A 26,641-nucleotide genomic window follows, 5' to 3' on the forward strand; every position below is an offset into this window, starting at 1 on the left:
CGGTGACCTGGCAGAGTAACTAGTACAAGCCACTCGGGTCACTGTGACCTGGCAGAGTAACTAGTACAAGCCACTCGCGGTGACCTGGCAGAGTAACTAGTACAAGCCACTGGGGTCGTGGTGACCTGGCAGAGTAACTAGTACAAGCCACTGGGGTCGCGGTGACCTGGCAGAGTAACTAGTACAAGCCACTCGCGGTGACCTGGCAGAGTAACTAGTACAAGCCACTCGCTGTGACCTGGCAGAGTAACTAGTACAAGCCACTCGCTGTGACCTGGCAGAGTAACTAGTACAAGCCACTGGGGTCGCGGTGACCTGGCAGAGTAACTAGTGCAAGCCACTGGGGTCGCGGTGACCTGGCAGAGTAACTAGTACAAGCCACTCGCGGTGACCTGGCAGAGTAACTAGTACAAGTCACTCGGGTCACTGTGACCTGGCAGAGTAACTAGTACAAGCCACTGGGGTCGCGGTGACCTGGCAGAGTAACTAGTACAAGCCACTGGGGTCGCGGTGACCTGGCAGAGTAACTAGTACAAGCCACTCGCGGTGACCTGGCAGAGTAACTAGTACAAGCCACTCGCTGTGACCTGGCAGAGTAACTAGTACAAGCCACTTGGGTCGCTGTGACCTGGCAGAGTAACTAGTACAAGCCACTCGCGGTGACCTGGCAGAGTAACTAGTACAAGCCACTCGGGTCACTGTGACCTGGCAGAGTAACTAGTACAAGCCACTGGGGTCGCGGTGACCTGGCAGAGTAACTAGTACAAGCCACTCGCGGTGACCTGGCAGAGTAACTAGTACAAGCCACTCGCTGTGACCTGGCAGAGTAACTAGTACAAGCCACTCGCTGTGACCTGGCAGAGTAACTAGTACAAGCCACTGGGGTCGCGGTGACCTGGCAGAGTAACTAGTGCAAGCCACTGGGGTTGCTGTGACCTGGCAGAGTAACTAGTGCAAGCCACTGGGGTCGCGGTGACCTGGCAGAGTAACTAGTGCAAGCCACTCGCGGTGACCTGGCAGAGTAACTAGTACAAGCCACTGGGGTCGCGGTGACCTGGCAGAGTAACTAGTACAAGCCACTCGCGGTGACCTGGCAGAGTAACTAGTACAAGCCACTGGGGTCGTGGTGACCTGGCAGAGTAACTAGTACAAGCCACTGGGGTCGCGGTGACCTGGCAGAGTAACTAGTACAAGCCACTCGCTGTGACCTGGCAGAGTAACTAGTACAAGCCACTCGCTGTGACCTGGCAGAGTAACTAGTACAAGCCACTCGCAGTGACCTGGCAGAGTAACTAGTACAAGCCACTCGCAGTGACCTGGCAGAGTAACTAGTACAAGCCACTCGCTGTGACCTGGCAGAGTAACTAGTACAAGCCACTCGCTGTGACCTGGCAGAGTAACTAGTACAAGCCACTGGGGTCGCGGTGACCTGGCAGAGTAACTAGTGCAAGCCACTGGGGTCGCGGTGACCTGGCAGAGTAACTAGTACAAGCCACTCGCGGTGACCTGGCAGAGTAACTAGTACAAGCCACTCGGGTCACTGTGACCTGGCAGAGTAACTAGTACAAGCCACTGGGGTCACGGTGACCTGGCAGAGTAACTAGTACAAGCCACTCGCGGTGACCTGGCAGAGTAACTAGTACAAGCCACTCGCGGTGACCTGGCAGAGTAACTAGTACAAGCCACTCGTTGTGACCTGGCAGAGTAACTAGTACAAGCCACTCGCGGTGACCTGGCAGAGTAACTAGTACAAGCGGGTCGCGGTGACCTGGCAGAGTAACTAGTACAAGCCACTCGCGGTGACCTGGCAGAGTAACTAGTACAAGCCACTCGCGGTGACCTGGCAGAGTAACTAGTACAAGCCACTCGCGGTGACCTGGCAGAGTAACTAGTACAAGCCACTCGCGGTGACCTGGCAGAGTAACTAGTACAAGCCACTGGGGTCGCGGTGACCTGGCAGAGTAACTAGTACAAGCCACTCGCGGTGACCTGGCAGAGTAACTAGTACAAGCCACTCGCTGTGACCTGGCAGAGTAACTAGTACAAGCCACTTGGGTCGCTGTGACCTGGCAGAGTAACTAGTACAAGCCACTCGCGGTGACCTGGCAGAGTAACTAGTACAAGCCACTCGGGTCACTGTGACCTGGCAGAGTAACTAGTACAAGCCACTGGGGTCGCGGTGACCTGGCAGAGTAACTAGTACAAGCCACTCGCGGTGACCTGGCAGAGTAACTAGTACAAGCCACTCGCTGTGACCTGGCAGAGTAACTAGTACAAGCCACTCGCTGTGACCTGGCAGAGTAACTAGTACAAGCCACTGGGGTCGCGGTGACCTGGCAGAGTAACTAGTACAAGCCACTCGCGGTGACCTGGCAGAGTAACTAGTACAAGCCACTCGCTGTGACCTGGCAGAGTAACTAGTACAAGCCACTGGGGTCGCGGTGACCTGGCAGTAACTAGTACAAGCCACTGGGGTCGCGGTGACCTGGCAGAGTAACTAGTACAAGCCACTCGCAGTGACCTGGCAGAGTAACTAGTACAAGCCACTCGCTGTGACCTGGCAGAGTAACTAGTACAAGCCACTCGCTGTGACCTGGCAGAGTAACTAGTACAAGCCACTGGGGTCGCTGTGACCTGGCAGAGTAACTAGTACAAGCCACTCGCTGTGACCTGGCAGAGTAACTAGTACAAGCCACTCGGGTCGCTGTGACCTGGCAGAGTAACTAGTACAAGCCACTCGGGTCGCTGTGACCTGGCAGAGTAACTAGTACAAGCCACTCGCTGTGACCTGGCAGAGTAACTAGTACAAGCCACTCGCTGTGACCTGGCAGAGTAACTAGTACAAGCCACTCGCTGTGACCTGGCAGAGTAACTAGTACAAGCCACTCGCTGTGACCTGGCAGAGTAACTAGTACAAGCCACTCGCTGTGACCTGGCAGAGTAACTAGTACAAGCCACTCACGGTGACCTGGCAGAGTAACTAGTACAAGCCACTCGGGTCGCTGTGACCTGGCAGAGTAACTAGTACAAGCCACTCGCTGTGACCTGGCAGAGTAACTAGTACAAGCCACTCGCTGTGACCTGGCAGTAACTAGTACAAGCCACTCGCGGTGACCTGGCAGAGTAACTAGTACAAGCCACTCGCTGTGACCTGGCAGTAACTAGTACAAGCCACTCGCGGTGACCTGGCAGAGTAACTAGTACAAGCCACTCGCTGTGACCTGGCAGAGTAACTAGTACAAGCCACTCGCTGTGACCTGGCAGAGTAACTAGTACAAGCCACTCGCTGTGACCTGGCAGAGTAACTAGTACAAGCCACTCACGGTGACCTGGCAGAGTAACTAGTACAAGCCACTCGGGTCGCTGTGACCTGGCAGAGTAACTAGTACAAGCCACTCGCTGTGACCTGGCAGAGTAACTAGTACAAGCCACTCGCTGTGACCTGGCAGTAACTAGTACAAGCCACTCGCTGTGACCTGGCAGAGTAACTAGTACAAGCCACTCGCTGTGACCTGGCAGAGTAACTAGTACAAGCCACTCGCTGTGACCTGGCAGAGTAACTAGTACAAGCCACTCACGGTGACCTGGCAGAGTAACTAGTACAAGCCACTCGGGTCGCTGTGACCTGGCAGAGTAACTAGTACAAGCCACTCGCTGTGACCTGGCAGAGTAACTAGTACAAGCCACTCACGGTGACCTGGCAGAGTAACTAGTACAAAGCGGGTCGCTGTGACCTGGCAGAGTAACTAGTACAAGCCACTCACGGTGACCTGGCAGAGTAACTAGTACAAGCCACTCGGGTCGCTGTGACCTGGCAGAGTAACTAGTACAAGCCACTCGGGTCGCTGTGACCTGGCAGAGTAACTAGTACAAGCCACTCGGGGTGACCTGGCAGAGTAACTAGTACAAGCCACTCGGGGTGACCTGGCAGAGTAACTAGTACAAGCCACTCACGGTGACCTGGCAGAGTAACTAGTACAAGCCACTCGCTGTGACCTGGCAGAGTAACTAGTACAAGCCACTCGCTGTGACCTGGCAGAGTAACTAGTACAAGCCACTCACTGTGACCTGGCAGAGTAACTAGTACAAGCCACTCGGGTCGCTGTGACCTGGCAGAGTAACTAGTACAAGCCACTCGCGGTGACCTGGCAGAGTAACTAGTACAAGCCACTCGCTGTGACCTGGCAGAGTAACTAGTACAAGCCACTCGCTGTGACCTGGCAGAGTAACTAGTACAAGCCACTCGCTGTGACCTGGCAGAAGTAACTAGTACAAGCCACTCGCTGTGACCTGGCAGAGTAACTAGTACAAGCCACTCACGGTGACCTGGCAGAGTAACTAGTACAAGCCACTCGGGGTGACCTGGCAGAGTAACTAGTACAAGCCACTCGGGTCGCTGTGACCTGGCAGAGTAACTAGTACAAGCCACTCGGGTCGCTGTGACCTGGCAGAGTAACTAGTACAAGCCACTCGCAGTGACCTGGCAGAGTAACTAGTACAAGCCACTGGGGTCGCTGTGACCTGGCAGAGTAACTAGTACAAGCCACTCGGGTCGCTGTGACCTGGCAGAGTAACTAGTACAAGCCACTCGGGTCGCGGTGACCTGGCAGAGTAACTAGTACAAGCCACTCGGGTCGCTGTGACCTGGCAGAGTAACTAGTACAAGCGGGTCGCTGTGACCTGGCAGAGTAACTAGTACAAGCCACTGGGGTCGCTGTGACCTGGCAGAGTAACTAGTACAAGCCACTCGGGTCGCTGTGACCTGGCAGAGTAACTAGTACAAGCCACTCGGGTCGCAGTGACCTGGCAGAGTAACTAGTACAAGCCACTCGCAGTGACCTGGCAGTAACTAGTACAAGCCACTCGGGTCGCTGTGACCTGGCAGAGTAACTAGTACAAGCCACTCGCAGTGACCTGGCAGTAACTAGTACAAGCCACTCGGGTCGCTGTGACCTGGCAGAGTAACTAGTACAAGCGGGTCGCTGTGACCTGGCAGAGTAACTAGTACAAGCGGGTCGCTGTGACCTGGCAGAGTAACTAGTACAAGCCACTCGCTGTGACCTGGCAGAGTAACTAGTACAAGCCACTCGGGTCGCTGTGACCTGGCAGAGTAACTAGTACAAGCCACTCGGGTCGCTGTGACCTGGCAGAGTAACTAGTACAAGCCACTCGGGTCGCTGTGACCTGGCAGAGTAACTAGTACAAGCCACTCGGGTCGCTGTGACCTGGCAGAGTAACTAGTACAAGCCACTCGCTGTGACCTGGCAGAGTAACTAGTACAAGCCACTCGGGTCGCTGTGACCTGGCAGAGTAACTAGTACAAGCCACTTGGGTCGCGGTGACCTGGCAGAGTAACTAGTACAAGCCACTCGGGTCGCTGTGACCTGGCAGAGTAACCAGTACAAGCCACTCGCGGTGACCTGGCAGAGTAACTAGTACAAGCCACTGGGGTCGCTGTGACCTGGCAGAGTAACTAGTACAAGCCACTCGCTGTGACCTGGCAGAGTAACTAGTACAAGCCACTCGCTGTGACCTGGCAGAGTAACTAGTACAAGCCACTCGGGTCGCTGTGACCTGGCAGAGTAACTAGTACAAGCCACGCGGGTCGCTGTGACCTGGCAGAGTAACTAGTACAAGCCACTCGGGTCGCTGTGACCTGGCAGAGTAACTAGTACAAGCCACTCGCGGTGACCTGGCAGAGTAACTAGTACAAGCCACTCGGGTCGCTGTGACCTGGCAGAGTAACTAGTACAAGCCACTCACGGTGACCTGGCAGAGTAACTAGTACAAGCCACTCGCTGTGACCTGGCAGAGTAACTAGTACAAGCCCCTCGCGGTGACCTGGCAGAGTAACTAGTACAAGCCACTCGCAGTGACCTTGCAGTAACTAGTACAAGCCACTCGGGTCGCTGTGACCTGGCAGAGTAACTAGTACAAGCCACTCGTTGTGACCTGGCAGAGTAACTAGTACAAGCCACTCACGGTGACCTGGCAGAGTAACTAGTACAAGCCACTCGGGTCGCTGTGACCTGGCAGAGTAACTAGTACAAGCCACTCGCTGTGACCTGGCAGAGTAACTAGTACAAGCCACTCACTGTGACCTGGCAGAGTAACTAGTACAAGCCACTCGGGTCGCTGTGACCTGGCAGAGTAACTAGTACAAGCCACTCGCTGTGACCTGGCAGAGTAACTAGTACAAGCCACTCACGGTGACCTGGCAGAGTAACTAGTACAAGCCACTCGGGTCGCTGTGACCTGGCAGAGTAACTAGTACAAGCCACTCGCTGTGACCTGGCAGAGTAACTAGTACAAGCCCCTCGCGGTGACCTGGCAGAGTAACTAGTACAAGCCACTCGCAGTGACCTTGCAGTAACTAGTACAAGCCACTCGGGTCGCTGTGACCTGGCAGAGTAACTAGTACAAGCCACTCGCTGTGACCTGGCAGAGTAACTAGTACAAGCCACTCGGGTCGCTGTGACCTGGCAGAGTAACTAGTACAAGCCACTTGGGTCGCGGTGACCTGGCAGAGTAACTAGTACAAGCCACTCGCAGTGACCTTGCAGTAACTAGTACAAGCCACTCGGGTCGCTGTGACCTGGCAGAGTAACTAGTACAAGCCACTCGCTGTGACCTGGCAGAGTAACTAGTACAAGCCACTCGGGTCGCTGTGACCTGGCAGAGTAACTAGTACAAGCCACTCGCTGTGACCTGGCAGAGTAACTAGTACAAGCCACTCGCAGTGACCTGGCAGTAACTAGTACAAGCCACTCGGGTCGCTGTGACCTGGCAGAGTAACTAGTACAAGCCACTGGGGTCGCTGTGACCTGGCAGAGTAACTAGTACAAGCCACTCGCTGTGACCTGGCAGAGTAACTAGTACAAGCCACTCGCTGTGACCTGGCAGAGTAACTAGTACAAGCCACTCGCTGTGACCTGGCAGAGTAACTAGTACAAGCCACTCGCTGTGACCTGGCAGAGTAACTAGTACAAGCCACTCGCTGTGACCTGGCAGAGTAACTAGTACAAGCCACTCACGGTGACCTGGCAGAGTAACTAGTACAAGCCACTCGCAGTGACCTGGCAGTAACTAGTACAAGCCACTCGGGTCGCTGTGACCTGGCAGAGTAACTAGTACAAGCCACTGGGGTCGCTGTGACCTGGCAGAGTAACTAGTACAAGCCACTCGCTGTGACCTGGCAGAGTAACTAGTACAAGCCACTCGCTGTGACCTGGCAGAGTAACTAGTACAAGCCACTCGGGTCGCGGTGACCTGGCAGAGTAACTAGTACAAGCCACTCGGGTCGCTGTGACCTGGCAGAGTAACTAGTACAAGCCACTTGGGTCGCTGTGACCTGGCAGAGTAACTAGTACAAGCCACTGGGGTCGTTGTGACCTGGCAGAGTAACTAGTACAAGCCACTCGCTGTGACCTGGCAGAGTAACTAGTACAAGCCACTTGGGTCGCTGTGACCTGGCAGAGTAACTAGTACAAGCCACTGGGGTCGCTGTGACCTGGCAGAGTAACTAGTACAAGCCACTCGGGTCGCTGTGACCTGGCAGAGTAACTAGTACAAGCCACTCGCTGTGACCTGGCAGAGTAACTAGTACAAGCCACTCGGGTCGCTGTGACCTGGCAGAGTAACTAGTACAAGCCACTCGCGGTGACCTGGCAGAGTAACTAGTACAAGCCACTGGGGTCGCTGTGACCTGGCAGAGTAACTAGTACAAGCCACTCGGGTAGCTGTGACCTGGCAGAGTAACTAATACAAGCTACTGGGGTCGCGGTGACCTGGCAGAGTAACTAGTACAAGCCACTCGCTGTGACCTGGCAGAGTAACTAGTACAAGCCACTCGCTGTGACCTGGCAGAGTAACTAGTACAAGCCACTCGGGTCGCGGTGACCTGGCAGAGTAACTAGTACAAGCCACTCGGGTCGCTGTGACCTGGCAGAGTAACTAGTACAAGCCACTGGGGTCGCTGTGACCTGGCAGAGTAACTAGTACAAGCCACTCGCTGTGACCTGGCAGAGTAACTAGTACAAGCCACTCGCGGTGACCTGGCAGAGTAACTAGTACAAGCCACTCGCTGTGACCTGGCAGAGTAACTAGTACAAGCCACTCGGGTCGCTGTGACCTGGCAGAGTAACTAGTACAAGCCACTCGCTGTGACCTGGCAGAGTAACTAGTACAAGCCACTTGGGTCGCTGTGACCTGGCAGAGTAACTAGTACAAGCCACTCGGGTCGCTGTGACCTGGCAGAGTAACTAGTACAAGCCACTTGGGTCGCTGTGACCTGGCAGAGTAACTAGTACAAGCCACTGGGGTCGTTGTGACCTGGCAGAGTAACTAGTACAAGCCACTCGCTGTGACCTGGCAGAGTAACTAGTACAAGCCACTTGGGTCGCTGTGACCTGGCAGAGTAACTAGTACAAGCCACTGGGGTCGCTGTGACCTGGCAGAGTAACTAGTACAAGCCACTCGGGTCGCTGTGACCTGGCAGAGTAACTAGTACAAGCCACTCGCTGTGACCTGGCAGAGTAACTAGTACAAGCCACTCGGGTCGCTGTGACCTGGCAGAGTAACTAGTACAAGCCACTCGCTGTGACCTGGCAGAGTAACTAGTACAAGCCACTCGCTGTGACCTGGCAGTAACTAGTACAAGCCACTCGCTGTGACCTGGCAGAGTAACTAGTACAAGCCACTGGGGTCGCTGTGACCTGGCAGAGTAACTAGTACAAGCCACTCGCTGTGACCTGGCAGAGTAACTAGTACAAGCCACTCGCTGTGACCTGGCAGAGTAACTAGTACAAGCCACTAGGGTCGCGGTGACCTGGCAGAGTAACTTGTACAAGCCACTCACGGTGACCTGGCAGAGTAACTAGTACAAGCCACTCGGGGTGACCTGGCAGAGTAACTAGTACAAGCCACTCGGGGTGACCTGGCAGAGTAACTAGTACAAGCCACTCGCGGTGACCTGGCAGAGTAACTAGTACAAGCCACTCGCGGTGACCTGGCAGAGTAACTAGTACAAGCCACTGGGGTCGCTGTGACCTGGCAGAGTAACTAGTACAAGCCACTCGGGTAGCTGTGACCTGGCAGAGTAACTAATACAAGCTACTGGGGTCGCGGTGACCTGGCAGAGTAACTAGTACAAGCCACTGGGGTCGCTGTGACCTGGCAGAGTAACTAGTACAAGCCACTCGGGTCGCTGTGACCTGGCAGAGTAACTAGTACAAGCCACTTGGGTCGCTGTGACCTGGCAGAGTAACTAGTACAAGCCACTCGCTGTGACCTGGCAGAGTAACTAGTACAAGCCACTCGCGGTGACCTGGCAGAGTAACTAGTACAAGCCACTCGCGGTGACCTGGCAGAGTAACTAATACAAGCTACTGGGGTCGCGGTGACCTGGCAGAGTAACTAGTACAAGCCACTGGGGTCGCTGTGACCTGGCAGAGTAACTAGTACAAGCCACTCGCTGTGACCTGGCAGAGTAACTAGTACAAGCCACTCGGGGTTACCTGGCAGAGTAACTAGTACAAGCCACTCGGGTCGCTGTGACCTGGCAGAGTAACTAGTACAAGCCACTCGGGTCGCTGTGACCTGGCAGAGTAACTAGTACAAGCCACTCGGGTCGCTGTGACCTGGCAGAGTAACTAGTACAAGCCACTCGGGTCGCTGTGACCTGGCAGAGTAACTAGTACAAGCCACTCGGGTCGCTGTGACCTGGCAGAGTAACTAGTACAAGCCACTCGCTGTGACCTGGCAGAGTAACTAGTACAAGCCACTCGCAGTGACCTGGCAGAGTAACTAGTACAAGCCACTCGCAGTGACCTGGCAGAGTAACTAGTACAAGCCACTCGCTGTGACCTGGCAGAGGAACTAGTACAAGCCACTCGGGTCGCTGTGACCTGGCAGAGTAACTAGTACAAGCCACTCGCTGTGACCTGGCAGAGTAACTAGTACAAGCCACTGGGGTTGCTGTGACCTGGCAGAGTAACTAGTACAAGCCACTGGGGTCGCTGTGACCTGGCAGAGTAACTAGTACAAGCCACTGGGGTCGCTGTGACCTGGCAGAGTAACTAGTACAAGCCACTCGGGTCGCTTTTACCTGGCAGAGTAACTAGTACAAGCCCCTCGCGGTGACCTGGCAGAGTAACTAGTACAAGCCCCTCGCTGTGACCTGGCAGAGTAACTAGTACAAGCCACTGGGGTCGCGGTGACCTGGCAGAGTAACTAGTACAAGCCACTTGGGTCGCTGTGACCTGGCAGAGTAACTAGTACAAGCCACTCGCTGTGACCTGGCAGAGTAACTAGTACAAGCCACTCGCGGTGACCTGGCAGAGTAACTAGTACAAGCCACTCGCGGTGACCTGGCAGAGTAACTAATACAAGCTACTGGGGTCGCGGTGACCTGGCAGAGTAACTAGTACAAGCCACTGGGGTCGCTGTGACCTGGCAGAGTAACTAGTACAAGCCACTCGGGTCGCAGTGACCTGGCAGAGTAACTAGTACAAGCCACTCGCTGTGACCTGGCAGAGTAACTAGTACAAGCCACTCGGGGTGACCTGGCAGAGTAACTAGTACAAGCCACTCGGGTCGCTGTGACCTGGCAGAGTAACTAGTACAAGCCACTCGGGTCGCTGTGACCTGGCAGAGTAACTAGTACAAGCCACTCGGGTCGCTGTGACCTGGCAGAGTAACTAGTACAAGCCACTCGGGTCGCTGTGACCTGGCAGAGTAACTAGTACAAGCCACTCGGGTCGCTGTGACCTGGCAGAGTAACTAGTACAAGCCACTCGGGTCGCTGTGACCTGGCAGAGTAACTAGTACAAGCCACTCGCAGTGACCTGGCAGAGTAACTAGTACAAGCCACTCGCTGTGACCTGGCAGAGTAACTAGTACAAGCCACTCGGGTCGCTGTGACCTGGCAGAGTAACTAGTACAAGCCACTCGCTGTGACCTGGCAGAGTAACTAGTACAAGCCACTGGGGTTGCTGTGACCTGGCAGAGTAACTAGTACAAGCCACTGGGGTCGCTGTGACCTGGCAGAGTAACTAGTACAAGCCACTGGGGTCGCTGTGACCTGGCAGAGTAACTAGTACAAGCCACTCGGGTCGCTTTTACCTGGCAGAGTAACTAGTACAAGCCCCTCGCGGTGACCTGGCAGAGTAACTAGTACAAGCCCCTCGCTGTGACCTGGCAGAGTAACTAGTACAAGCCACTGGGGTCGCGGTGACCTGGCAGAGTAACTAGTACAAGCCACTCGCTGTGACCTGGCAGAGTAACTAGTACAAGCCACTGGGGTCGCTGTGACCTGGCAGAGTAACTAGTACAAGCCACTCGCTGTGACCTGGCAGAGTAACTAGTACAAGCCACTCGCTGTGACCTGGCAGAGTAACTAGTACAAGCCACTCGGGTCGCTGTGACCTGGCAGAGTAACTAGTACAAGCCACGCGGGTCGCTGTGACCTGGCAGAGTAACTAGTACAAGCCACTCGGGGTGACCTGGCAGAGTAACTAGGACAAGCCACGCGGGTCGCTGTGACCTGGCAGAGTAACTAGTACAAGCCACGCGGGTCGCTGTGACCTGGCAGAGTAACTAGTACAAGCCACTCGGGGTGACCTGGCAGAGTAACTAGGACAAGCCACGCGGGTCGCTGTGACCTGGCAGAGTAACTAGTACAAGCCACTCGGGGTGACCTGGCAGAGTAACTAGTACAAGCCACGCGGGTCGCTGTGACCTGGCAGAGTAACTAGTGCAAGCCACTGGGGTCGCTGTGACCTGGCAGAGTAACTAGTACAAGCCACTTGGGTCGCTGTGACCTGGCAGAGTAACTAGTACAAGCCACTGGGGTCGCGGTGACCTGGCAGAGTAACTAGTACAAGCCACTGGGGTCGCTGTGACCTGGCAGAGTAACTAGTACAAGCCCCTCGCGGTGACCTGAAAATATAGAGAAAAGAACGGGAGGACACCGGGAGCCCGATCTGGTGTATTACCGTAGGTATGATGAGCAAATATTAAAACGTATTTAGATATATTCACAAAACCGGGTTGCATAAAACGCAACCACACTGTATTGCATGTGGGGAAGTACCGTTACCACTCGGCCTTGTGGCTTCACTTCGTTGGTCGCAGCTCCTTATAAAAGAGACCACCTGTCTGGGTAGTGACCCCCAATCCAGGGGGGTGAGAGGCAATGGAGGAAGGTAGGAGGCGCCCTTGGGGTACTCGTCTGACTATATAATAATAATTACTAAAACCACTAAGGGTACAGGAAACAAAGGTATGGAAAGATCCTACCTTATAGAATGTTCACTCAGGGTGTCATAAAAATAGTGTTTTAATGATGCACTTTAAAATTGACTATAATCCAACATGCATACAGACTGTTTCGGATTGTTTGATCCTCATCAGTGGCATGGATTAATTTGGCTCTATGCAGTAGGGCTTGTAACACCGAGAGGTACCGACTAACCAGCAAGCTCATGGTGACTCAGAACTCATTGGGGTGTGTAAGGGACTATAAAGTTAAAACAGGGTGGGTAAATTATATTACCTATCTATTTTAATTAACATAACGTAACTTAATGACAGTATGTTTGTTTAGGCTGGAGTTCCTCTTTAGGCTTCCGGTCTGCCTCCAGTGCCCCTCAGCTGGGCAATTTCTTTAGCCTGCCGGGCCGAGCGCTCCCTGAGCTCCAGGATCTGCTGCTGCATGATCCTGAAGTCACGCATGGGTACTCCTCCCCGCTCCTGCCTCCTTAGTCTGGCTGTGAGCCTCTCCACTTCCCACCTCATTTCCCTCCGGAGCTGGAGATGTGTACAGAGAGAAACTATGGAAAGAATGGGGAAAATATGTATTATCAATCAGGTTAACCTTTTAAGTGTGAGGGGAAAAACATAAAAATAAACCTGTAATGTTGTGCACAGCTTATAAAATAACATTTTGGGCCCTGTCCCACTATACAAGTGATACGAAGATGGCCACCTTGCCGCATTGCATCGCTTCTGCTGTCCTTCAGCCATCAATTCCGCATCTCCCGAGTCTGGATGCATAAGTAAAAAGAGGAGATAGGATGCGGATGGGGTCCTGCGAGAATCTGCAGCATGCTGCAGATTACTGGATGAGTCTACACCGCCCCGCATAACCTGCACGCAATAGAAACTATTCCATTGCCGTTTAATGGTTTCAGGACACCAGAGGTGTGCCGCATCGTACAGATGTAATGGAAATGGAACAGGACTTCAGTTAACCTAATATATATGAGATATACATTAAACAGTGCAAGATATTTACCACACTGATGTCTTGCGGCGTGCATCCGCTCACTGTGGTGTGAGAGGAACCCGGGGAGGATGAGCGGGAGCTGGCTCTCGCAGGGCGACGCGGCTGTGGGCCCCCTGGTTGCGGAGGAGCATTGCCAGCTGTAATCAAAAAAAATACATAATGTAATCTGAACTACATTGGTCATAAAATGGGTACAAAACTTTTAACACTTTACTCAAACTACAGTTATTTTGATGTGTATTTGAAAATGTTTCAAAAACCCCTACTTAAAGTGAACCTTAAATGTGGCAAAAAATAAAAAAATAACCTGGGGGTTTTACCAGCCTCCTGAAAACGACCTGTGCCTGCGCAGTGCACTGGACATTGACGGGTGCGAGGATGCACAGTGGCTCGAAAGCAACACTCAGAAGTGGCAGGGAACTAAAGGATTGTCAAGTACTGTGCCTGTACCGTACATCTTCAAGAAGGTTGGTAGAAGATCCAGTTAAGTGAATATTTTGTAATGGAAGATGGAAAAGACTGAGTATGGTGGCGTGAGAGCGATCCGTGCCCATGGGGCTGTAGGAAGACACAGTTGTGTCTAAATCCACACAGCAAAGATATGAAATGAGTGGCTTTGAGACAACTCTGTGTATGCCCTTGAGTGGCCCAGCAAGAGCATAAGCAGCAATAAAATTGAATAACTGGCGAGATCTTGAAATGTGCACCAGAACCAAATCATCCACAAGGCAAACCTAGGCAGTTGCTTAGGGCCTGGAGAAGATCTAGGGTCCTGATGGATACCACCTATCAAATCTTTCTAAAAAAGCCTGGTGATCGATCATCAGCGGTTCTCAAAAACTAACAATTAGCAAATACTGCACAAATATCATCACTATGCTCACACAGGAGCACAAAAAATAATTTAGGAAACCCATTTTGGGATAAGTCCATAACAATAAAAAAATGTGGGAAAAGACAACTTTACTTACGGTAACGTCTTTTCCAGTAGTCAGGACAGCACCCCTGGTGAGACTTGTCTCCCTCCCAATCGTGGACAGGAACTGCAAAAGAAAAGATTTGCATAACAAATAGGCAGCCATATATAAGCCACTAGCTTACCCTCAGTAACTCAGTTAATACAAAAGATGACACGGACCGCATAGATGCTTGCTTACATAATTATTATTCCACCCAAAATAGGACTGGTTTGCAGGGGTGCTGTCCTGACTACTGGAAAAGACGTTACCGTAAGTAAAGTTGTCTTTCCCAGGACGTCATTGGACAGCACCCCTGGTGAGACGATGTACAAGATATAGGATCTAGGGAGGGACCACTGCCTGCAGCACCTTCCTTCCAAATGATAAGTCTGCTGCAGCCGAGATGTTTAGGCGATAATGTTTTACAAAAGTGTTCTGACTTGACCAGGTAGCAGCTCTGCATATCTGTTCTATAGATGCCCCATGCCCTCTCCGCCCAGGAGGTTGATATTCCTCTTGTAGAATGAGCTCTAATCGAAGAACTCAGTAGTTTCCCCTGAACCGAATATGCCGATGTGATAGCTTGTTTGATCCATTGTGCTAGAGTTGCTTTGAAGCTTTGTTGCCTCTTTGTTTTCCAGCAAATAGAATGAAAATTGCGTCAGTTTTTCTCCAAGAACTTGTTCTCTTCATATAATGCATGAGACATCTCCTTTTGTCAAGGCAATGAAGTTTCCTTTCTTTGTCATTATTAGGATTCTCACAAAAGGAGGGTAGGAAAATCTCCTGATTCCTGTGAAATGAGGAAACTACTTTGGGTAGAAATGCTGCGTCAGGGCGTAATGTAATTCTATCCTCTGAGATGATGCAGTAAGGTTCTCTAATTGATAATGATTGTAATTCCCCTATTCTCCTTGCTGAAGTAATAGCTAACAGGAAAATGGTTTTTAAGGTAAGAAATTTATCTGAAAACTCTGTTAATGGTTCAAATGGGGCTTCACATAACCTCTGTAAAACAGTGTTTAAATCCCAAGAGGGTACTTTAGATTTGATTGTTGTTTTAAGTCTCTTTAGAGCCTGAAAGAACCGTAAAATTAGATTTTCTTCTGCTAACCGTCTTTCTAAAAAACCGCTTAGAGCAGATACTTGTACCTTCAGGGTGCTGATACTAAGACCCTTTTTATATCCGCACTGAAGAAATTCCAATACAGACCTAAGAGATGTATTGTTACAAGTTCTTTCCGTACACCAGTCGTTAAATACTCTCCAGGCTTTCTGGTATATTACCCTAGTCACCTTCTTCCTACTTTGTATCAAGGTCTCTGACAATTCATCTGAAAATCCCTTGGACTTCAGGATGCCCCACTCAGGTTCCAAGCTGAAAGGTGAAGCCTGTTTAGATTCGGGTGCCACACTGGACCCTGGGATAGCAAGTGTGGTAGAAGAAAGATTATCGGATCTGAAACTGCTAGTGCTTTTAGTGAGGTGAACCATGGTCTTTTCGGCCATAGTGGAGCTATTAAGATCACTCGAGCCTTGTCCTGTATAATCTTCTTTATCATTTGTGGTAGTAGTGGAATTGGAGGAAATGCATACATCATTACTTCTCCCCAATTGATCGAGCAGGCATCTACTTTCCATGGTAGATCTTCTGGAAACAGGGCACAACATTGTTGGCATTTCGTATTCACCCTCCTCGCAAAGAGGTCTATCTTCGGACAGCCCCATTGTGACGTCACCTGGTGGAACATTTCCTGATCTAGAGACCACTCGTTCGAGTCCAACGTCTTTCTGCTGAGGTAGTCTGCCACTGCCAGTTGGTTTGAGGTTCCCTTTAAGTGTATCGCTGTCAGAGATGAAAGATTTCTTTCTGACCAGAATAGGATTTTTGTCGTCTTTTCCCATAAAGATTGACTCTTCGTGCCCCCCTGTCTGTTTAGGAAAGCTGCAACACTCCTGTTGTCCGTCCTTATCCTGACATGAGTGTTTCTGATTTGGGGACCGAAATGTCGTAAAGCCTGCCATACTTCTTGAAGTTCTCTGTTGTTCGATGACTGTGAACTCATTGTCCCAGACCATGCTCCCTGAGCTGGCAGAGAGTTGAAGTGGGCTCCCCAACCCCACAAACTGGCATCGGTTGTAATTGTATTCTGTTGTGGATAATTCCACAGACGACCTGGAGATAGATGATCCAGCTGTTGCCACCAAAGAAGAGAAGCCTTTGTACTTTGTGGGATGATGACCTTCTTGTCCAGTGTAGTCAGAGACCTGTTCCAAGATTTTAGAATCCACATCTGTAAGAATCTCGCATGACATTGTCCCCACTGGATTGCCGGAAAGGAAGAAGTTAGAAGTCCTAGAAGTGCCATGGCTTTCCTTAGCGATATGCTTCTCAATTTCTGAAAAGAGAAAATATTATTAAGAATAGCACTGATCTTCCTTTTAGGTAACAACAGTTTCTCCTCTCTAGTAGAAATATTGAAACCTACAAATTCTAAACATTGGGAAGGAACTAAGGAAGACTTCTCCCAATTAATTAGCCAACCTAAGTTTTGGAGGAAGCCCAAAGTTGTAGAAATCTGCTCTCTAACGGATTTCTCAGAAGGACCCCATAACAAAAAATCATCCAGGTAACCTACAATATTAACCTGTCTTAATCTGAGAAGAGCTAGCACCTCAGACATAACTTTGGTAAATAGCCATGGAGCTGAAGATAGACCGAAAGGCAAGGCATTAACCTCCTCGGCGTTCTATTGAGATCGCCAGGGAGGCTGCGGGAGGGTTTTTTTTTAATTAAAAAAAAACTATTTCATGCAGCCAACTGAAAGTTGGCTGCATGAAAGCCCACTAGAGGGCGCTCCGGAGGCGTTCTTCCGATCGCCTCCGGCGCCCATAATAAACAAGGAAGGCCGCAATGAGCGGCCTTCCTTGTTTTGCTTAGATCGTCGCCATGGCGACGAGCGGAGTGACGTCATGGACGTCAGCCGACGTCCTGACGTCAGCCGCCTCCGATCCAGCCCTTAGCGCTGGCCGGAACTTTTTGTTCCGGCTGCGCAGGGCTCAGGCGGCTAGGGGGGCCCTCTTTCGCCGCTGCTCGCGGCGAATCGCCGCAGAGCGGCGGCGATCAGGCAGCACACGCGGCTGGCAAAGTGCCGGCTGCGTGTGCTGCACTTTATTTGATAAAAATCGGCCCAGCAGGGCCTGAGCGGCAGCCTCCGGCGGTGATGGACGAGCTGAGCTCGTCCATACCGCTCAGGAGGTTAAACTGAAAATGTCTTACCTCTCCCTCCATCCACACGCAAACCTTAGCTACTGCTGCCAGGATAAATGGATTGGTAGATGTAGATACGCATCCTTCAGGTCCAGAGATGCCAAAAAATCGTCCTTCTGTAAGAGATGAACTACAGATTGAATATTGTCCATCCTGAGTTTTCTGTATTTGACCTTCAGATTCAGTTTTTTCAGGTTTAGAATAAATCGATAGGTTCCTTGGGGCTTTTTTACCAGGAAGACTGGGGAATAGAATCCCTGCTCTTTTTGACATGCTGGAACCTGACGAATTACCATTTATTGTCTGCCGTACGATCCAGTGTATCGTCTAGCCTAGAACCAAACAGCAGATTGCCTTCACAGAGGATGCCACAAAGCTTAGATCTCGATGAATTATTTCCATTCCAGGTCTTTACCCACACTCCTCTTCTAGCTGAGTTGACTAACGCTGTGGTACGGGCTGCCAACTTTACTGTATCGTCTGCTGCATCAACCATGTAATTTGAGGCATTCATAATTTTAGGAAAGTCGTTAAGGATTTCTTCCCTAGAAACCCCATTGGCAATTTTAAACTAAGTCTGATAGCCAAGTCTTTAGGGATCGACCAACAGCTGTCAATGCCACTGCCGGCTTGAAAATTAATGAAGCAGACTCCCAAGCCCTACGCAAAACGTTATCCATCTTCTTGTCTATTGGGTCTTTTAGGTTACCGAAATCTTCAAAGATAAGGTCTGTTTTTCTTGACACCCTAGAAAAAGAAGGATCCAGCTTAGGCGGAGGACCCCAACAAGCCTGGTCATCCGGAGAAAAAGGGTAACGCTTAGATAATGACTTGGGCCAAAAGGCCCTTTTCTCAGGATTTTCCTATTCCTTCTTAATCACTGATTTAAGAGTAGAATGGACCGGGATGAACCTGGATTGAGGGTCCGCCAAACCCTCATACATCTGATCCAGGGGTGTCAAGATTTTTTGTTCTAATCTAATACCCATTGTTTCATGCATGGATGATAAAAGATCCTTCATTAACTCTGTGGAAAAGGCAAACTTTTGTGGTTTTTCAGCCTTATCCATCTCCTCACCCTCAGATATTTCATCTAATGCAGAAATTTCTCCATCAGAAAGTTGTGAACCCTCTACATCACTCTCTCTACTTCTCCTAGCCTGCACAGGAGTACGTGACAACGGAATTGGAGAAGATAAGACATTAACATTAGGCATAACCGTGGTTTCACCGCAAGGGCCAGGCATATCAGCAGGGCTGGGAACTACAGCCTGAGAAGAAATAGCAGAGTCTTTAATTTCTTTGATGGCTGACGACATTTCCGCCCTCATCCCGCCCATCAGATCCTTAAATATAACTGGGGATTCATCTTTAACCAGCTTATTTGTACAATCCTGGCACAGCTTCTTAGAAGAGGAAGATGACAGACGAGTGAAGCAAATAGCACATTTCTTCACAGATTTACTAGATCCATGCTGACTCTGAGATTTGTCAGTTTTGTCATGCTTTTCATGTTTTTCAGGCTATAAAACATAATAACAAGCCAACCATTAGCAACCTCTCTAGTATATCTATACTTATATACACACACTGTATAATTATACCATAGGTACTTGCCAGAGAGGTATCTTGGGCTGGCCTGGCAGACTGCGCAGGAGCTGACCCAGAAGCGTCCTCCATGCTCACTTAAACAACCAGAGTGAGTTAGGGAAAAAGATTTAAATAAGGATAAACCATCACATGATTAGATGCAGCACGGCCGCATGAATCAACAAATCATTAGCATGATTAACCTGTTTTGCATAAGCCCTCAATGAGATACTGCATCGCGGCATCTGCCGCATAATTGTTCTGCTTATTAGCATATTTACCCCGCAGCCCCTGCTGCACATTCGCTCATTACCTTAGCAAATCAGCTGTTGCTGATTCGCAATCACCGCCGCGGCCCCTGCCGCTCAATCAGAGTCACGCTGGACGCCGCGCGTGACGACTTCCGGGTTGACCCGGAAGTACCTCTGTTCCAATGCGCGCCTGCGCTATATCTCTGCTGCCTCGTACGGAGAAGCCTCCTTCACGCTGCAGGGCTCCCACTGTCCACTGAACAGCATACCTGGAGCCCTGAAAGACGTTGCCCCTGATCACCTGTCAAGGATGGCACCCTGCAGACCTCTCCTCTGCATTCCCGTCCGGGACAGGAAACTGAACTGAGTTACTGAGGGTAAGCTAGTAGCTTATATATGGCTGCCTATTTGTTATGCAAATCTTTTCTTTGGCAGTTCCTGTCCACGATTGGGAGGGAGACAAGTCTCACCAGAGGTGTGGTCTGGTGTGAAGTGCATTCCTGAAGGGTGGATGTTGGAGTTACTGCTGGAAATTATACAGGATAAATCCTCCTCGCCTGATCTTCCACCTGACCTTCAAATTCCTCTTTATCATTTCAAAGGTTAGCATGGGTGTCGCTTGTTCTTAAGAAGCAGTGTATTGGAACACAAACTGTGGAAGAAGACAGACATACCTGCAGATACATCTGTTTCTGGATTTACACAGATACATTCAAGGTAAGACTAAAGGCTCGGAGGTGGGAGTGTGCGTCATGACGTAGACGCAACCACGCTAGTGCTCGCTGACCCAACCCGACCCTCCTCTGGCTGACGGAGTGGAGACCTGTATAATGGCTCAGCGTCTGTCGGCTTACTGATGATGGACTGCCGCCCTCGCTTCTGACCCGCTGCTCCCTGTGCCCCCAGACTGCCCCCGGACTGGAGCCGTGACTGCTGGGCCTGTGCACTGTGTCTGTGACCTGACTGCTGCCCCTGGATTAGTGTGCTGCATTCTGGCGTGGAGTTGTGGGGGGGAGACCAGAGGAGCTGCTGAAAACAGCTGATGGCTGGGAAAAACAGGAAAAAGGGAGCTGAAAGTGCCGGGCCAGCCTCTCCACAACAAGCAGTGAGTAATCTGAAACCCACACAACGCTCTGCAGCTGAATATTTTTCCCCGGGGCACGCTCCAAGCTTATCTAGAACAATGGATAAAACTGTGCAAAACACTGGGGGGTCACCCAAACAGGTGCAGTCAGTTAAGCAGGCTTCCAATATGGAAGATATCTGGAACTATTTGAAAAACCTGCCGACTAAACAGGACCTAGCTGAACATATGGATAAAATCCTTGTAGCCACTAAGCAAGAGGTCCAGTCTATGAAAATAGAACTGACTGAGGCTAAGTCTAAAACTACACTATTAGAAAAAGAATTGAATCAAATTAAGCTGGATATGGCAGATCTCCGTAAAGAGAGTCAGAAATATCAAATAACAACAGGGGCCCTATGTGTGCAAATCGAGGACCTCCAAAATCGATCCCGAAGAAATAATATAAGGGTGAGGGGGCTGTCAGAGACGGTGAATACGGGCTCACTAATGGAAACTTTGCGGACAGTATTTAATAATGCTTTGGGGAGAGATCCAGATCAACCATTACGGATGGATAGAGCCCACCGTGCCCTGAAGCCACCATTTAAAGATGCAGAGCGCCCGAGAGATGTGATATGTCGTCTTCATTATTTTTCTGATAAGGAGGATATTATGAATGCGGCTCGTAAACAGACCCCATTTGCATATGATGGTAGACCCTTGACTTTGTTCCAGGATTTGTCCCCAGCGACTTTGAGGCAGAGGAGAGCTTTGAGACCACTTATTCAGGCTTTGCAGAAAGATGAGATAAATTATAGATGGGGTTTCCCGTTCTCATTGACTGCCCGTAAGGGACCGGTGTCCTTTATGTTGAGGCACCCAAGAGACCTCCCGGAGATGATAAAGATTATGGAACTGCCAGATATAGAACTCCCGGACTGGGTCCCAGAAGAAATATTTATGGAAAGGAAAAATGAGGCCCGTTAGTTTTATGACAGATTACCCTGCTACACTATTTGCATAATTTTTTTTGAACACAGGATAAAACCTTAAAAATGTTTAGTAATTATAGGGGGAGATTGATGGGATTAAAAGACTTCTAATGAACTATAAGAAAAATCAAGGAATTAATGTTGGATATGAAAACAACCGTTTGAAACAGAAAGGGTGGTTCCATCATCCCCCCTTTTTTCTTTTTCTTTTCTTTCTTTTTTTTCTATTATTATTACTATTACTTATGCCCCTTCTTCATCAAGACACTAAAATGTATAGTTAAAAACACAGTGAAGATTATGGTTACACGTGTGTAAGAGATAAGAAATGTGAAAATATGGGGTGGGGGTTAAGCTCACTTTCATAAGATGGTGTATAATCTATGAAAAGCAATGTTGTTTGTAAAGGTTGGATGAGGGTATACAAAGTATAAGATGCACATTTTTTGGTTGGAATTAGTGTAAAGTAAATGTAGAAAGTAATGCACAAACGGGAAGCACTGAGAGAAAAATTAGAGCTATAAGAGTAATGATTAAGGGTTGATTGATATATGTAGATGTGTGGACCTGGATCTGGGGTCTGTTGACAGGTGAAGGATGGTTCACGGTGGGGGATGTCCCTTTGTCCTTTCCTCCCCCCCTGGTCCCCCCTTTTTTTTGGGGGGTGGGGGGGGCGGTCCAGCCTGCCGCTGGGCCCGCGGGGGTGCCGGCCGAGGGGGCGGCCCCCGCTGGTCTGGTGTCGGGCTGGCCCGGCCCTCCCCCCCCCTTTTTTTTTTTTTTTTTTTTTTTTGGGGGGGGGGGGGGGGGGCTGGGGGGGTGGATATATGGGAAAAATGGGAGGTTGGGTCTGTTGGTGGGCCGGTGTTTAGGTATTGATATAGGAACCATAAAAAAACAACATTGTCTGAAAATAATTGTTGAAGGGATATTGGGTAAATGGATAGATAAGAGATGATATAAGAAGTATATATTTTTGTAACGGTTGGTAAAGATGGAAAGTGAAGCACAAGGGGGAGATATTAGGAGGTAATTAAGTTACAAGGTTACTTTAATGAGCAGGAGATGACTGACAAGGTGAATTAGCCCTGTGTTCCCTCTCCTTCCCCCCCCCCCCCCCCCCTCGGGCTGGGGGGGGGGGGGCGGTGTGGCCTGTCGGCGGGCCGGTGGGGCTAGCTGCCAGAGGGCGCCCCCTGCCGGCCCGGTGTCGGGCTGGGCCGCCCCCTCCCCCTCCCTTTTCTGCTGGGGGGGCCCGGGGGGGGGGGGGGGAGATTGGTAGGGTGGGGGTTGGATTATGGGAGATCGGGTATGGTCATGGACTTGAGTCCGGGATATGTTGATGAATGACTAAAAATATGTTGTATAGTGAGAGCTGCCCTCCTGTCCATCCTGCCCACCCCTGGTTTCCCCTGCTGGGGGGAGGGGGGCCCGGCGTGCTGGCGGGTCGGTGGGGTTACCCGCCGAGTGGGCGGGCCCCTGCCGGCCCGGTGGTGTCTGGGCCGCCCTCCCCCTCTTTTGCTGGGGGGGAGCTTGGGGGGGGAGGTGGGTGGATGGTAGAGAGGGGGGGCTGTTTGGGGGTAGGGGGGGGAGAGTGGGGGTGGTATGAATGTACTAAAGGTGAAGAGAAGCGGGGGGAGGGGAGATGGGGGAGTAATAGCGGAGGGAGCGAGTTTATGAGTGCACTTCAAACTCGGGATCCATGATAAATGGTAGATACGAGGGGGATATAACCTCCTCAGTAGAGAGAGGGATTCTCAGGACGCCCAATTTAGGGCGTAGTGGGAAACACCCACAGGAAGATTTTTTCACTCGATCAAGATCGAGAACTTTGGAATGTGTGATGTTGGATGAATGGTACCCACATAAAAGGTCTAGAGGCAGGACCGTACCCCATCCTAGGCCCTTGGGGGGAGAAATGTTATAAATTAAAATGAGTCAAATTAAATTTGTCTCCCTCAATGTCTGTGGATTAAATATCCCTGAAAAGAGAAGCATGCTTTTACAATTTTTGCATAAACTGCATATAGATATAGCATTTATACAGGAGACGCATTTCAAGGGCGATAAACATCCTAGACTGACTGATAAGAAATACCCATATGCCTATTATAGTAACTCATTTGAAGCCAAGACAAAAGGGGTGGCAATTGTGATCTCCAGGTCGGTTAAGATTGAAAACATAGAAAAATGTATTGATAAAGCGGGTAGATTTTTGTATATTAAGGGGACTTTTAATGCCCAGAAACTTACGCTGGGAACAATATATGGACCAAACTCTGCCCAGGTCTCTTTCTTAGATGGGGCCCTGGGAACTTTAGAACATTTTGCAGAGGGGGCGAAGATCATAGCGGGCGATTTTAATTTTGCCTTGGACCCCAATTTAGATACATCAAGGGGTAGATCAACTCTCTCTCTTGGGGCTATTCGCAAGGCAAAACAGAGGTTAATAAAATCGCAACTTGTTGATATTTGGCGGATACAACATCCCAGGGAGAGAGATTATACTTTCTATTCAAACCCACGAGGTACATATTCCCGCTTAGACTATTTTTTGATATCACATAGTTTAATATCGGATGATATACACACTGATATAGGGGTAACCACAATAGCGGACCATGCTCCTGTTTTTCTGAGGGTGGCGAGTAGAAACCAGGGCAAAAGTAGCTATAATTGGCGACTTAATGTCTCCCTTTTAGGTAGAGAAGATGTGGCCAAGAGAATATCAAAAGAAATAAAAGAGTACTTTGAGCTTAATAATTCAGTAGTATCCCCAACTACCATATGGGAAGCTCATAAGTGTGTGATTAGGGGGATATTGATACAAGAGGGGAGCAGAATTAAAAAAGAAAAAGAGAGGGAAACGGAGGAATGTTTGTCGAAAATAGCCGATCTGGAGATTAGACATAAAAATACTTTGTCTAGAGAAACTCTTGGAGAACTGACCGCTGAAAGAGAACAACTGAAGTCTATGATGTTTAGAAGGGCCCAATATGCAGCTCAAAGATGTAAGAGGTATTATTATGAACATGGAGACAAAGCGGGTAAATCATTAGCAAGAGCCCTGAGGGAACAACAGAGAGCAAATTACACACCGTACATATGTGACTCTATGGGGATGAAACATCATTCTAGTGAAGCACAGGCAAAAGTGTTTAAAGTGTTTTATGAAACTTTATATAATTTAAAAACAGAAAAGATTAAAGAAGAAGAAATGTTAAGTTATTTAGAAAAATCGGGTTTGGGGAAAATATCAAAGGAAGACATAGATAGAATGGAAACACCGATAACTTTAAGGGAATTAAGAACTGTAATAAAGGGCATGGCCATTGGGAAGGCGCCTGGCCCCGATGGGTTCACACTGGAGTATTATAAACAATACTTATCAGAACTGGAAAATCATTGGGTCATAACATTGAATTCATTGATTGAGGGGGAGGAGGAAAGAAATAGATGGGGAAGAGAATCCCTGGAGTCACATATAGCGGTGATACATAAGCAGGGCAAGGATCCATCCTTGTGTGCAAATTACAGGCCGATATCATTACTCAATGTTGACTTAAAGGTATATGCAAAAATATTGGCAAATCGGATGACCCCATGGTTGGGTAGTATTATTCATATAGATCAAGTGGGATTTGTTCCTGAGCGAGAGGCCCGAGATAATACTATAAGGACGATAGATGTGGTGCAGTGGGCTGGGGCCTCGGTCGACCCTGTCATGCTGTTATCCACAGACGCGGAGAAGGCATTTGACAGGGTCGACTGGGGTTTCATGAGAAAGGTATTACAACATATTGGTCTGGGAGGGAATATGGAGGCATGGATCCTTGCCCTGTATAGAGGGGTAACAGCTAGAGTTAAGGTCAATGGGACCCTATCGGAACCACTGACAATACAGAATGGAGTACGCCAAGGATGCCCATTGTCACCGATGATATTCGCCCTGGTCCTCGAACCTTTTTTGAATATTATCAGGAATAATCCTGATATCAATGGGGTGAAAATTGGGCAGAGGGAACATCGGGTAGCGGCATTCGCAGATGATCTGCTTTTTTATTTGAGGGGTCCGCATATATCCCTACCCTGCCTGATGCGGGAGTTTGAGAGGTATGGAAGATTATCAAACTTGAGGATTAATTGGGATAAATGCCAGGCCATGGGAATTAAAATAGCACCTAAAGAAGTAGATAATATAAAAGCCAATTACCCATTTAGGTGGGAGGGGGAGGCCCTTACATACTTGGGGATTAAAATAACGGTGGATATTCAAAAAATGTACCAATTAAATTATTGTTCCCTGTTGTTTACCCTTAAGAGAGATCTCCTTAAATGGAGAAAGCTTAATCTTACAATGTTGGGCCGAATTAACACACTAAAAATGAATGCTATGCCTAGGTTTCTTTATGTATGCCAGACAGTACCTATTCCTGTGCCTATGAGTTTTTTTAAAGAATTGAGAAGGGAATTTGGGAGGTTTATTTGGAAAGATAGGCCCCCTAGATTGAAATTCTCAATAATGATCCAAAGTAGAGCAAGGGGAGGATTGGCAGTGCCAGACCCATACCTGTATTATAGTGCAGCAGTCTTAACTAGAGCTATTGATTGGCATAGTAGTGGTGGAACGAAGATGTGGGTAGAGATAGAACAAAATATGGCTGAATATCCATTAAATAATATAATATGGTACCGTTCTAGGTACAGGTGTTCTCACCCAGCCAGTGTTTTGGTGAATCATACAATAACAATATACAATAGATTCAAAGAAAAGCAGCAATTGTCACCTAGTCCCTCCCCGCTTATGCCAATTTTAGATAATCCCGCCTTTGAACCTGGTTGCAGAAATAATATAAAGGAGGAGGTAAGTGTTCAAATAGAGATTAGGACTGGTGCACTACTAAACGGAAAGAAATGGAAAACACTAAATGAAATCAGAGAGGAGTTCCGAGATCTGAGACTGGATTGGTGGAGACTAATGCAGTACCATCATTTTGTTTTGTCCCAGGGGAAAAAAGAGGAATTCTGTAGAGAGTTAACTAAATTTGAAAAAATATGTGCTATGAAACAAAGACCAAAAAAAGTTTTGACTATGATATATGGGGAATTGGTGAACAGGGAGGACCAGATAACCCATTATAGAGAAAAATGGCAGGAGGATTTAGAATATACGTTTACGGATATACAATGGGGAAGAATAATAGAAAGATCATACAAAACTTCAATATCAGCA

Source organism: Hyperolius riggenbachi, chromosome 10 (genome assembly GCF_040937935.1).
Source record: "Hyperolius riggenbachi isolate aHypRig1 chromosome 10, aHypRig1.pri, whole genome shotgun sequence".
In the NCBI taxonomy this organism is placed as follows: Eukaryota; Metazoa; Chordata; class Amphibia; order Anura; family Hyperoliidae; genus Hyperolius; species Hyperolius riggenbachi.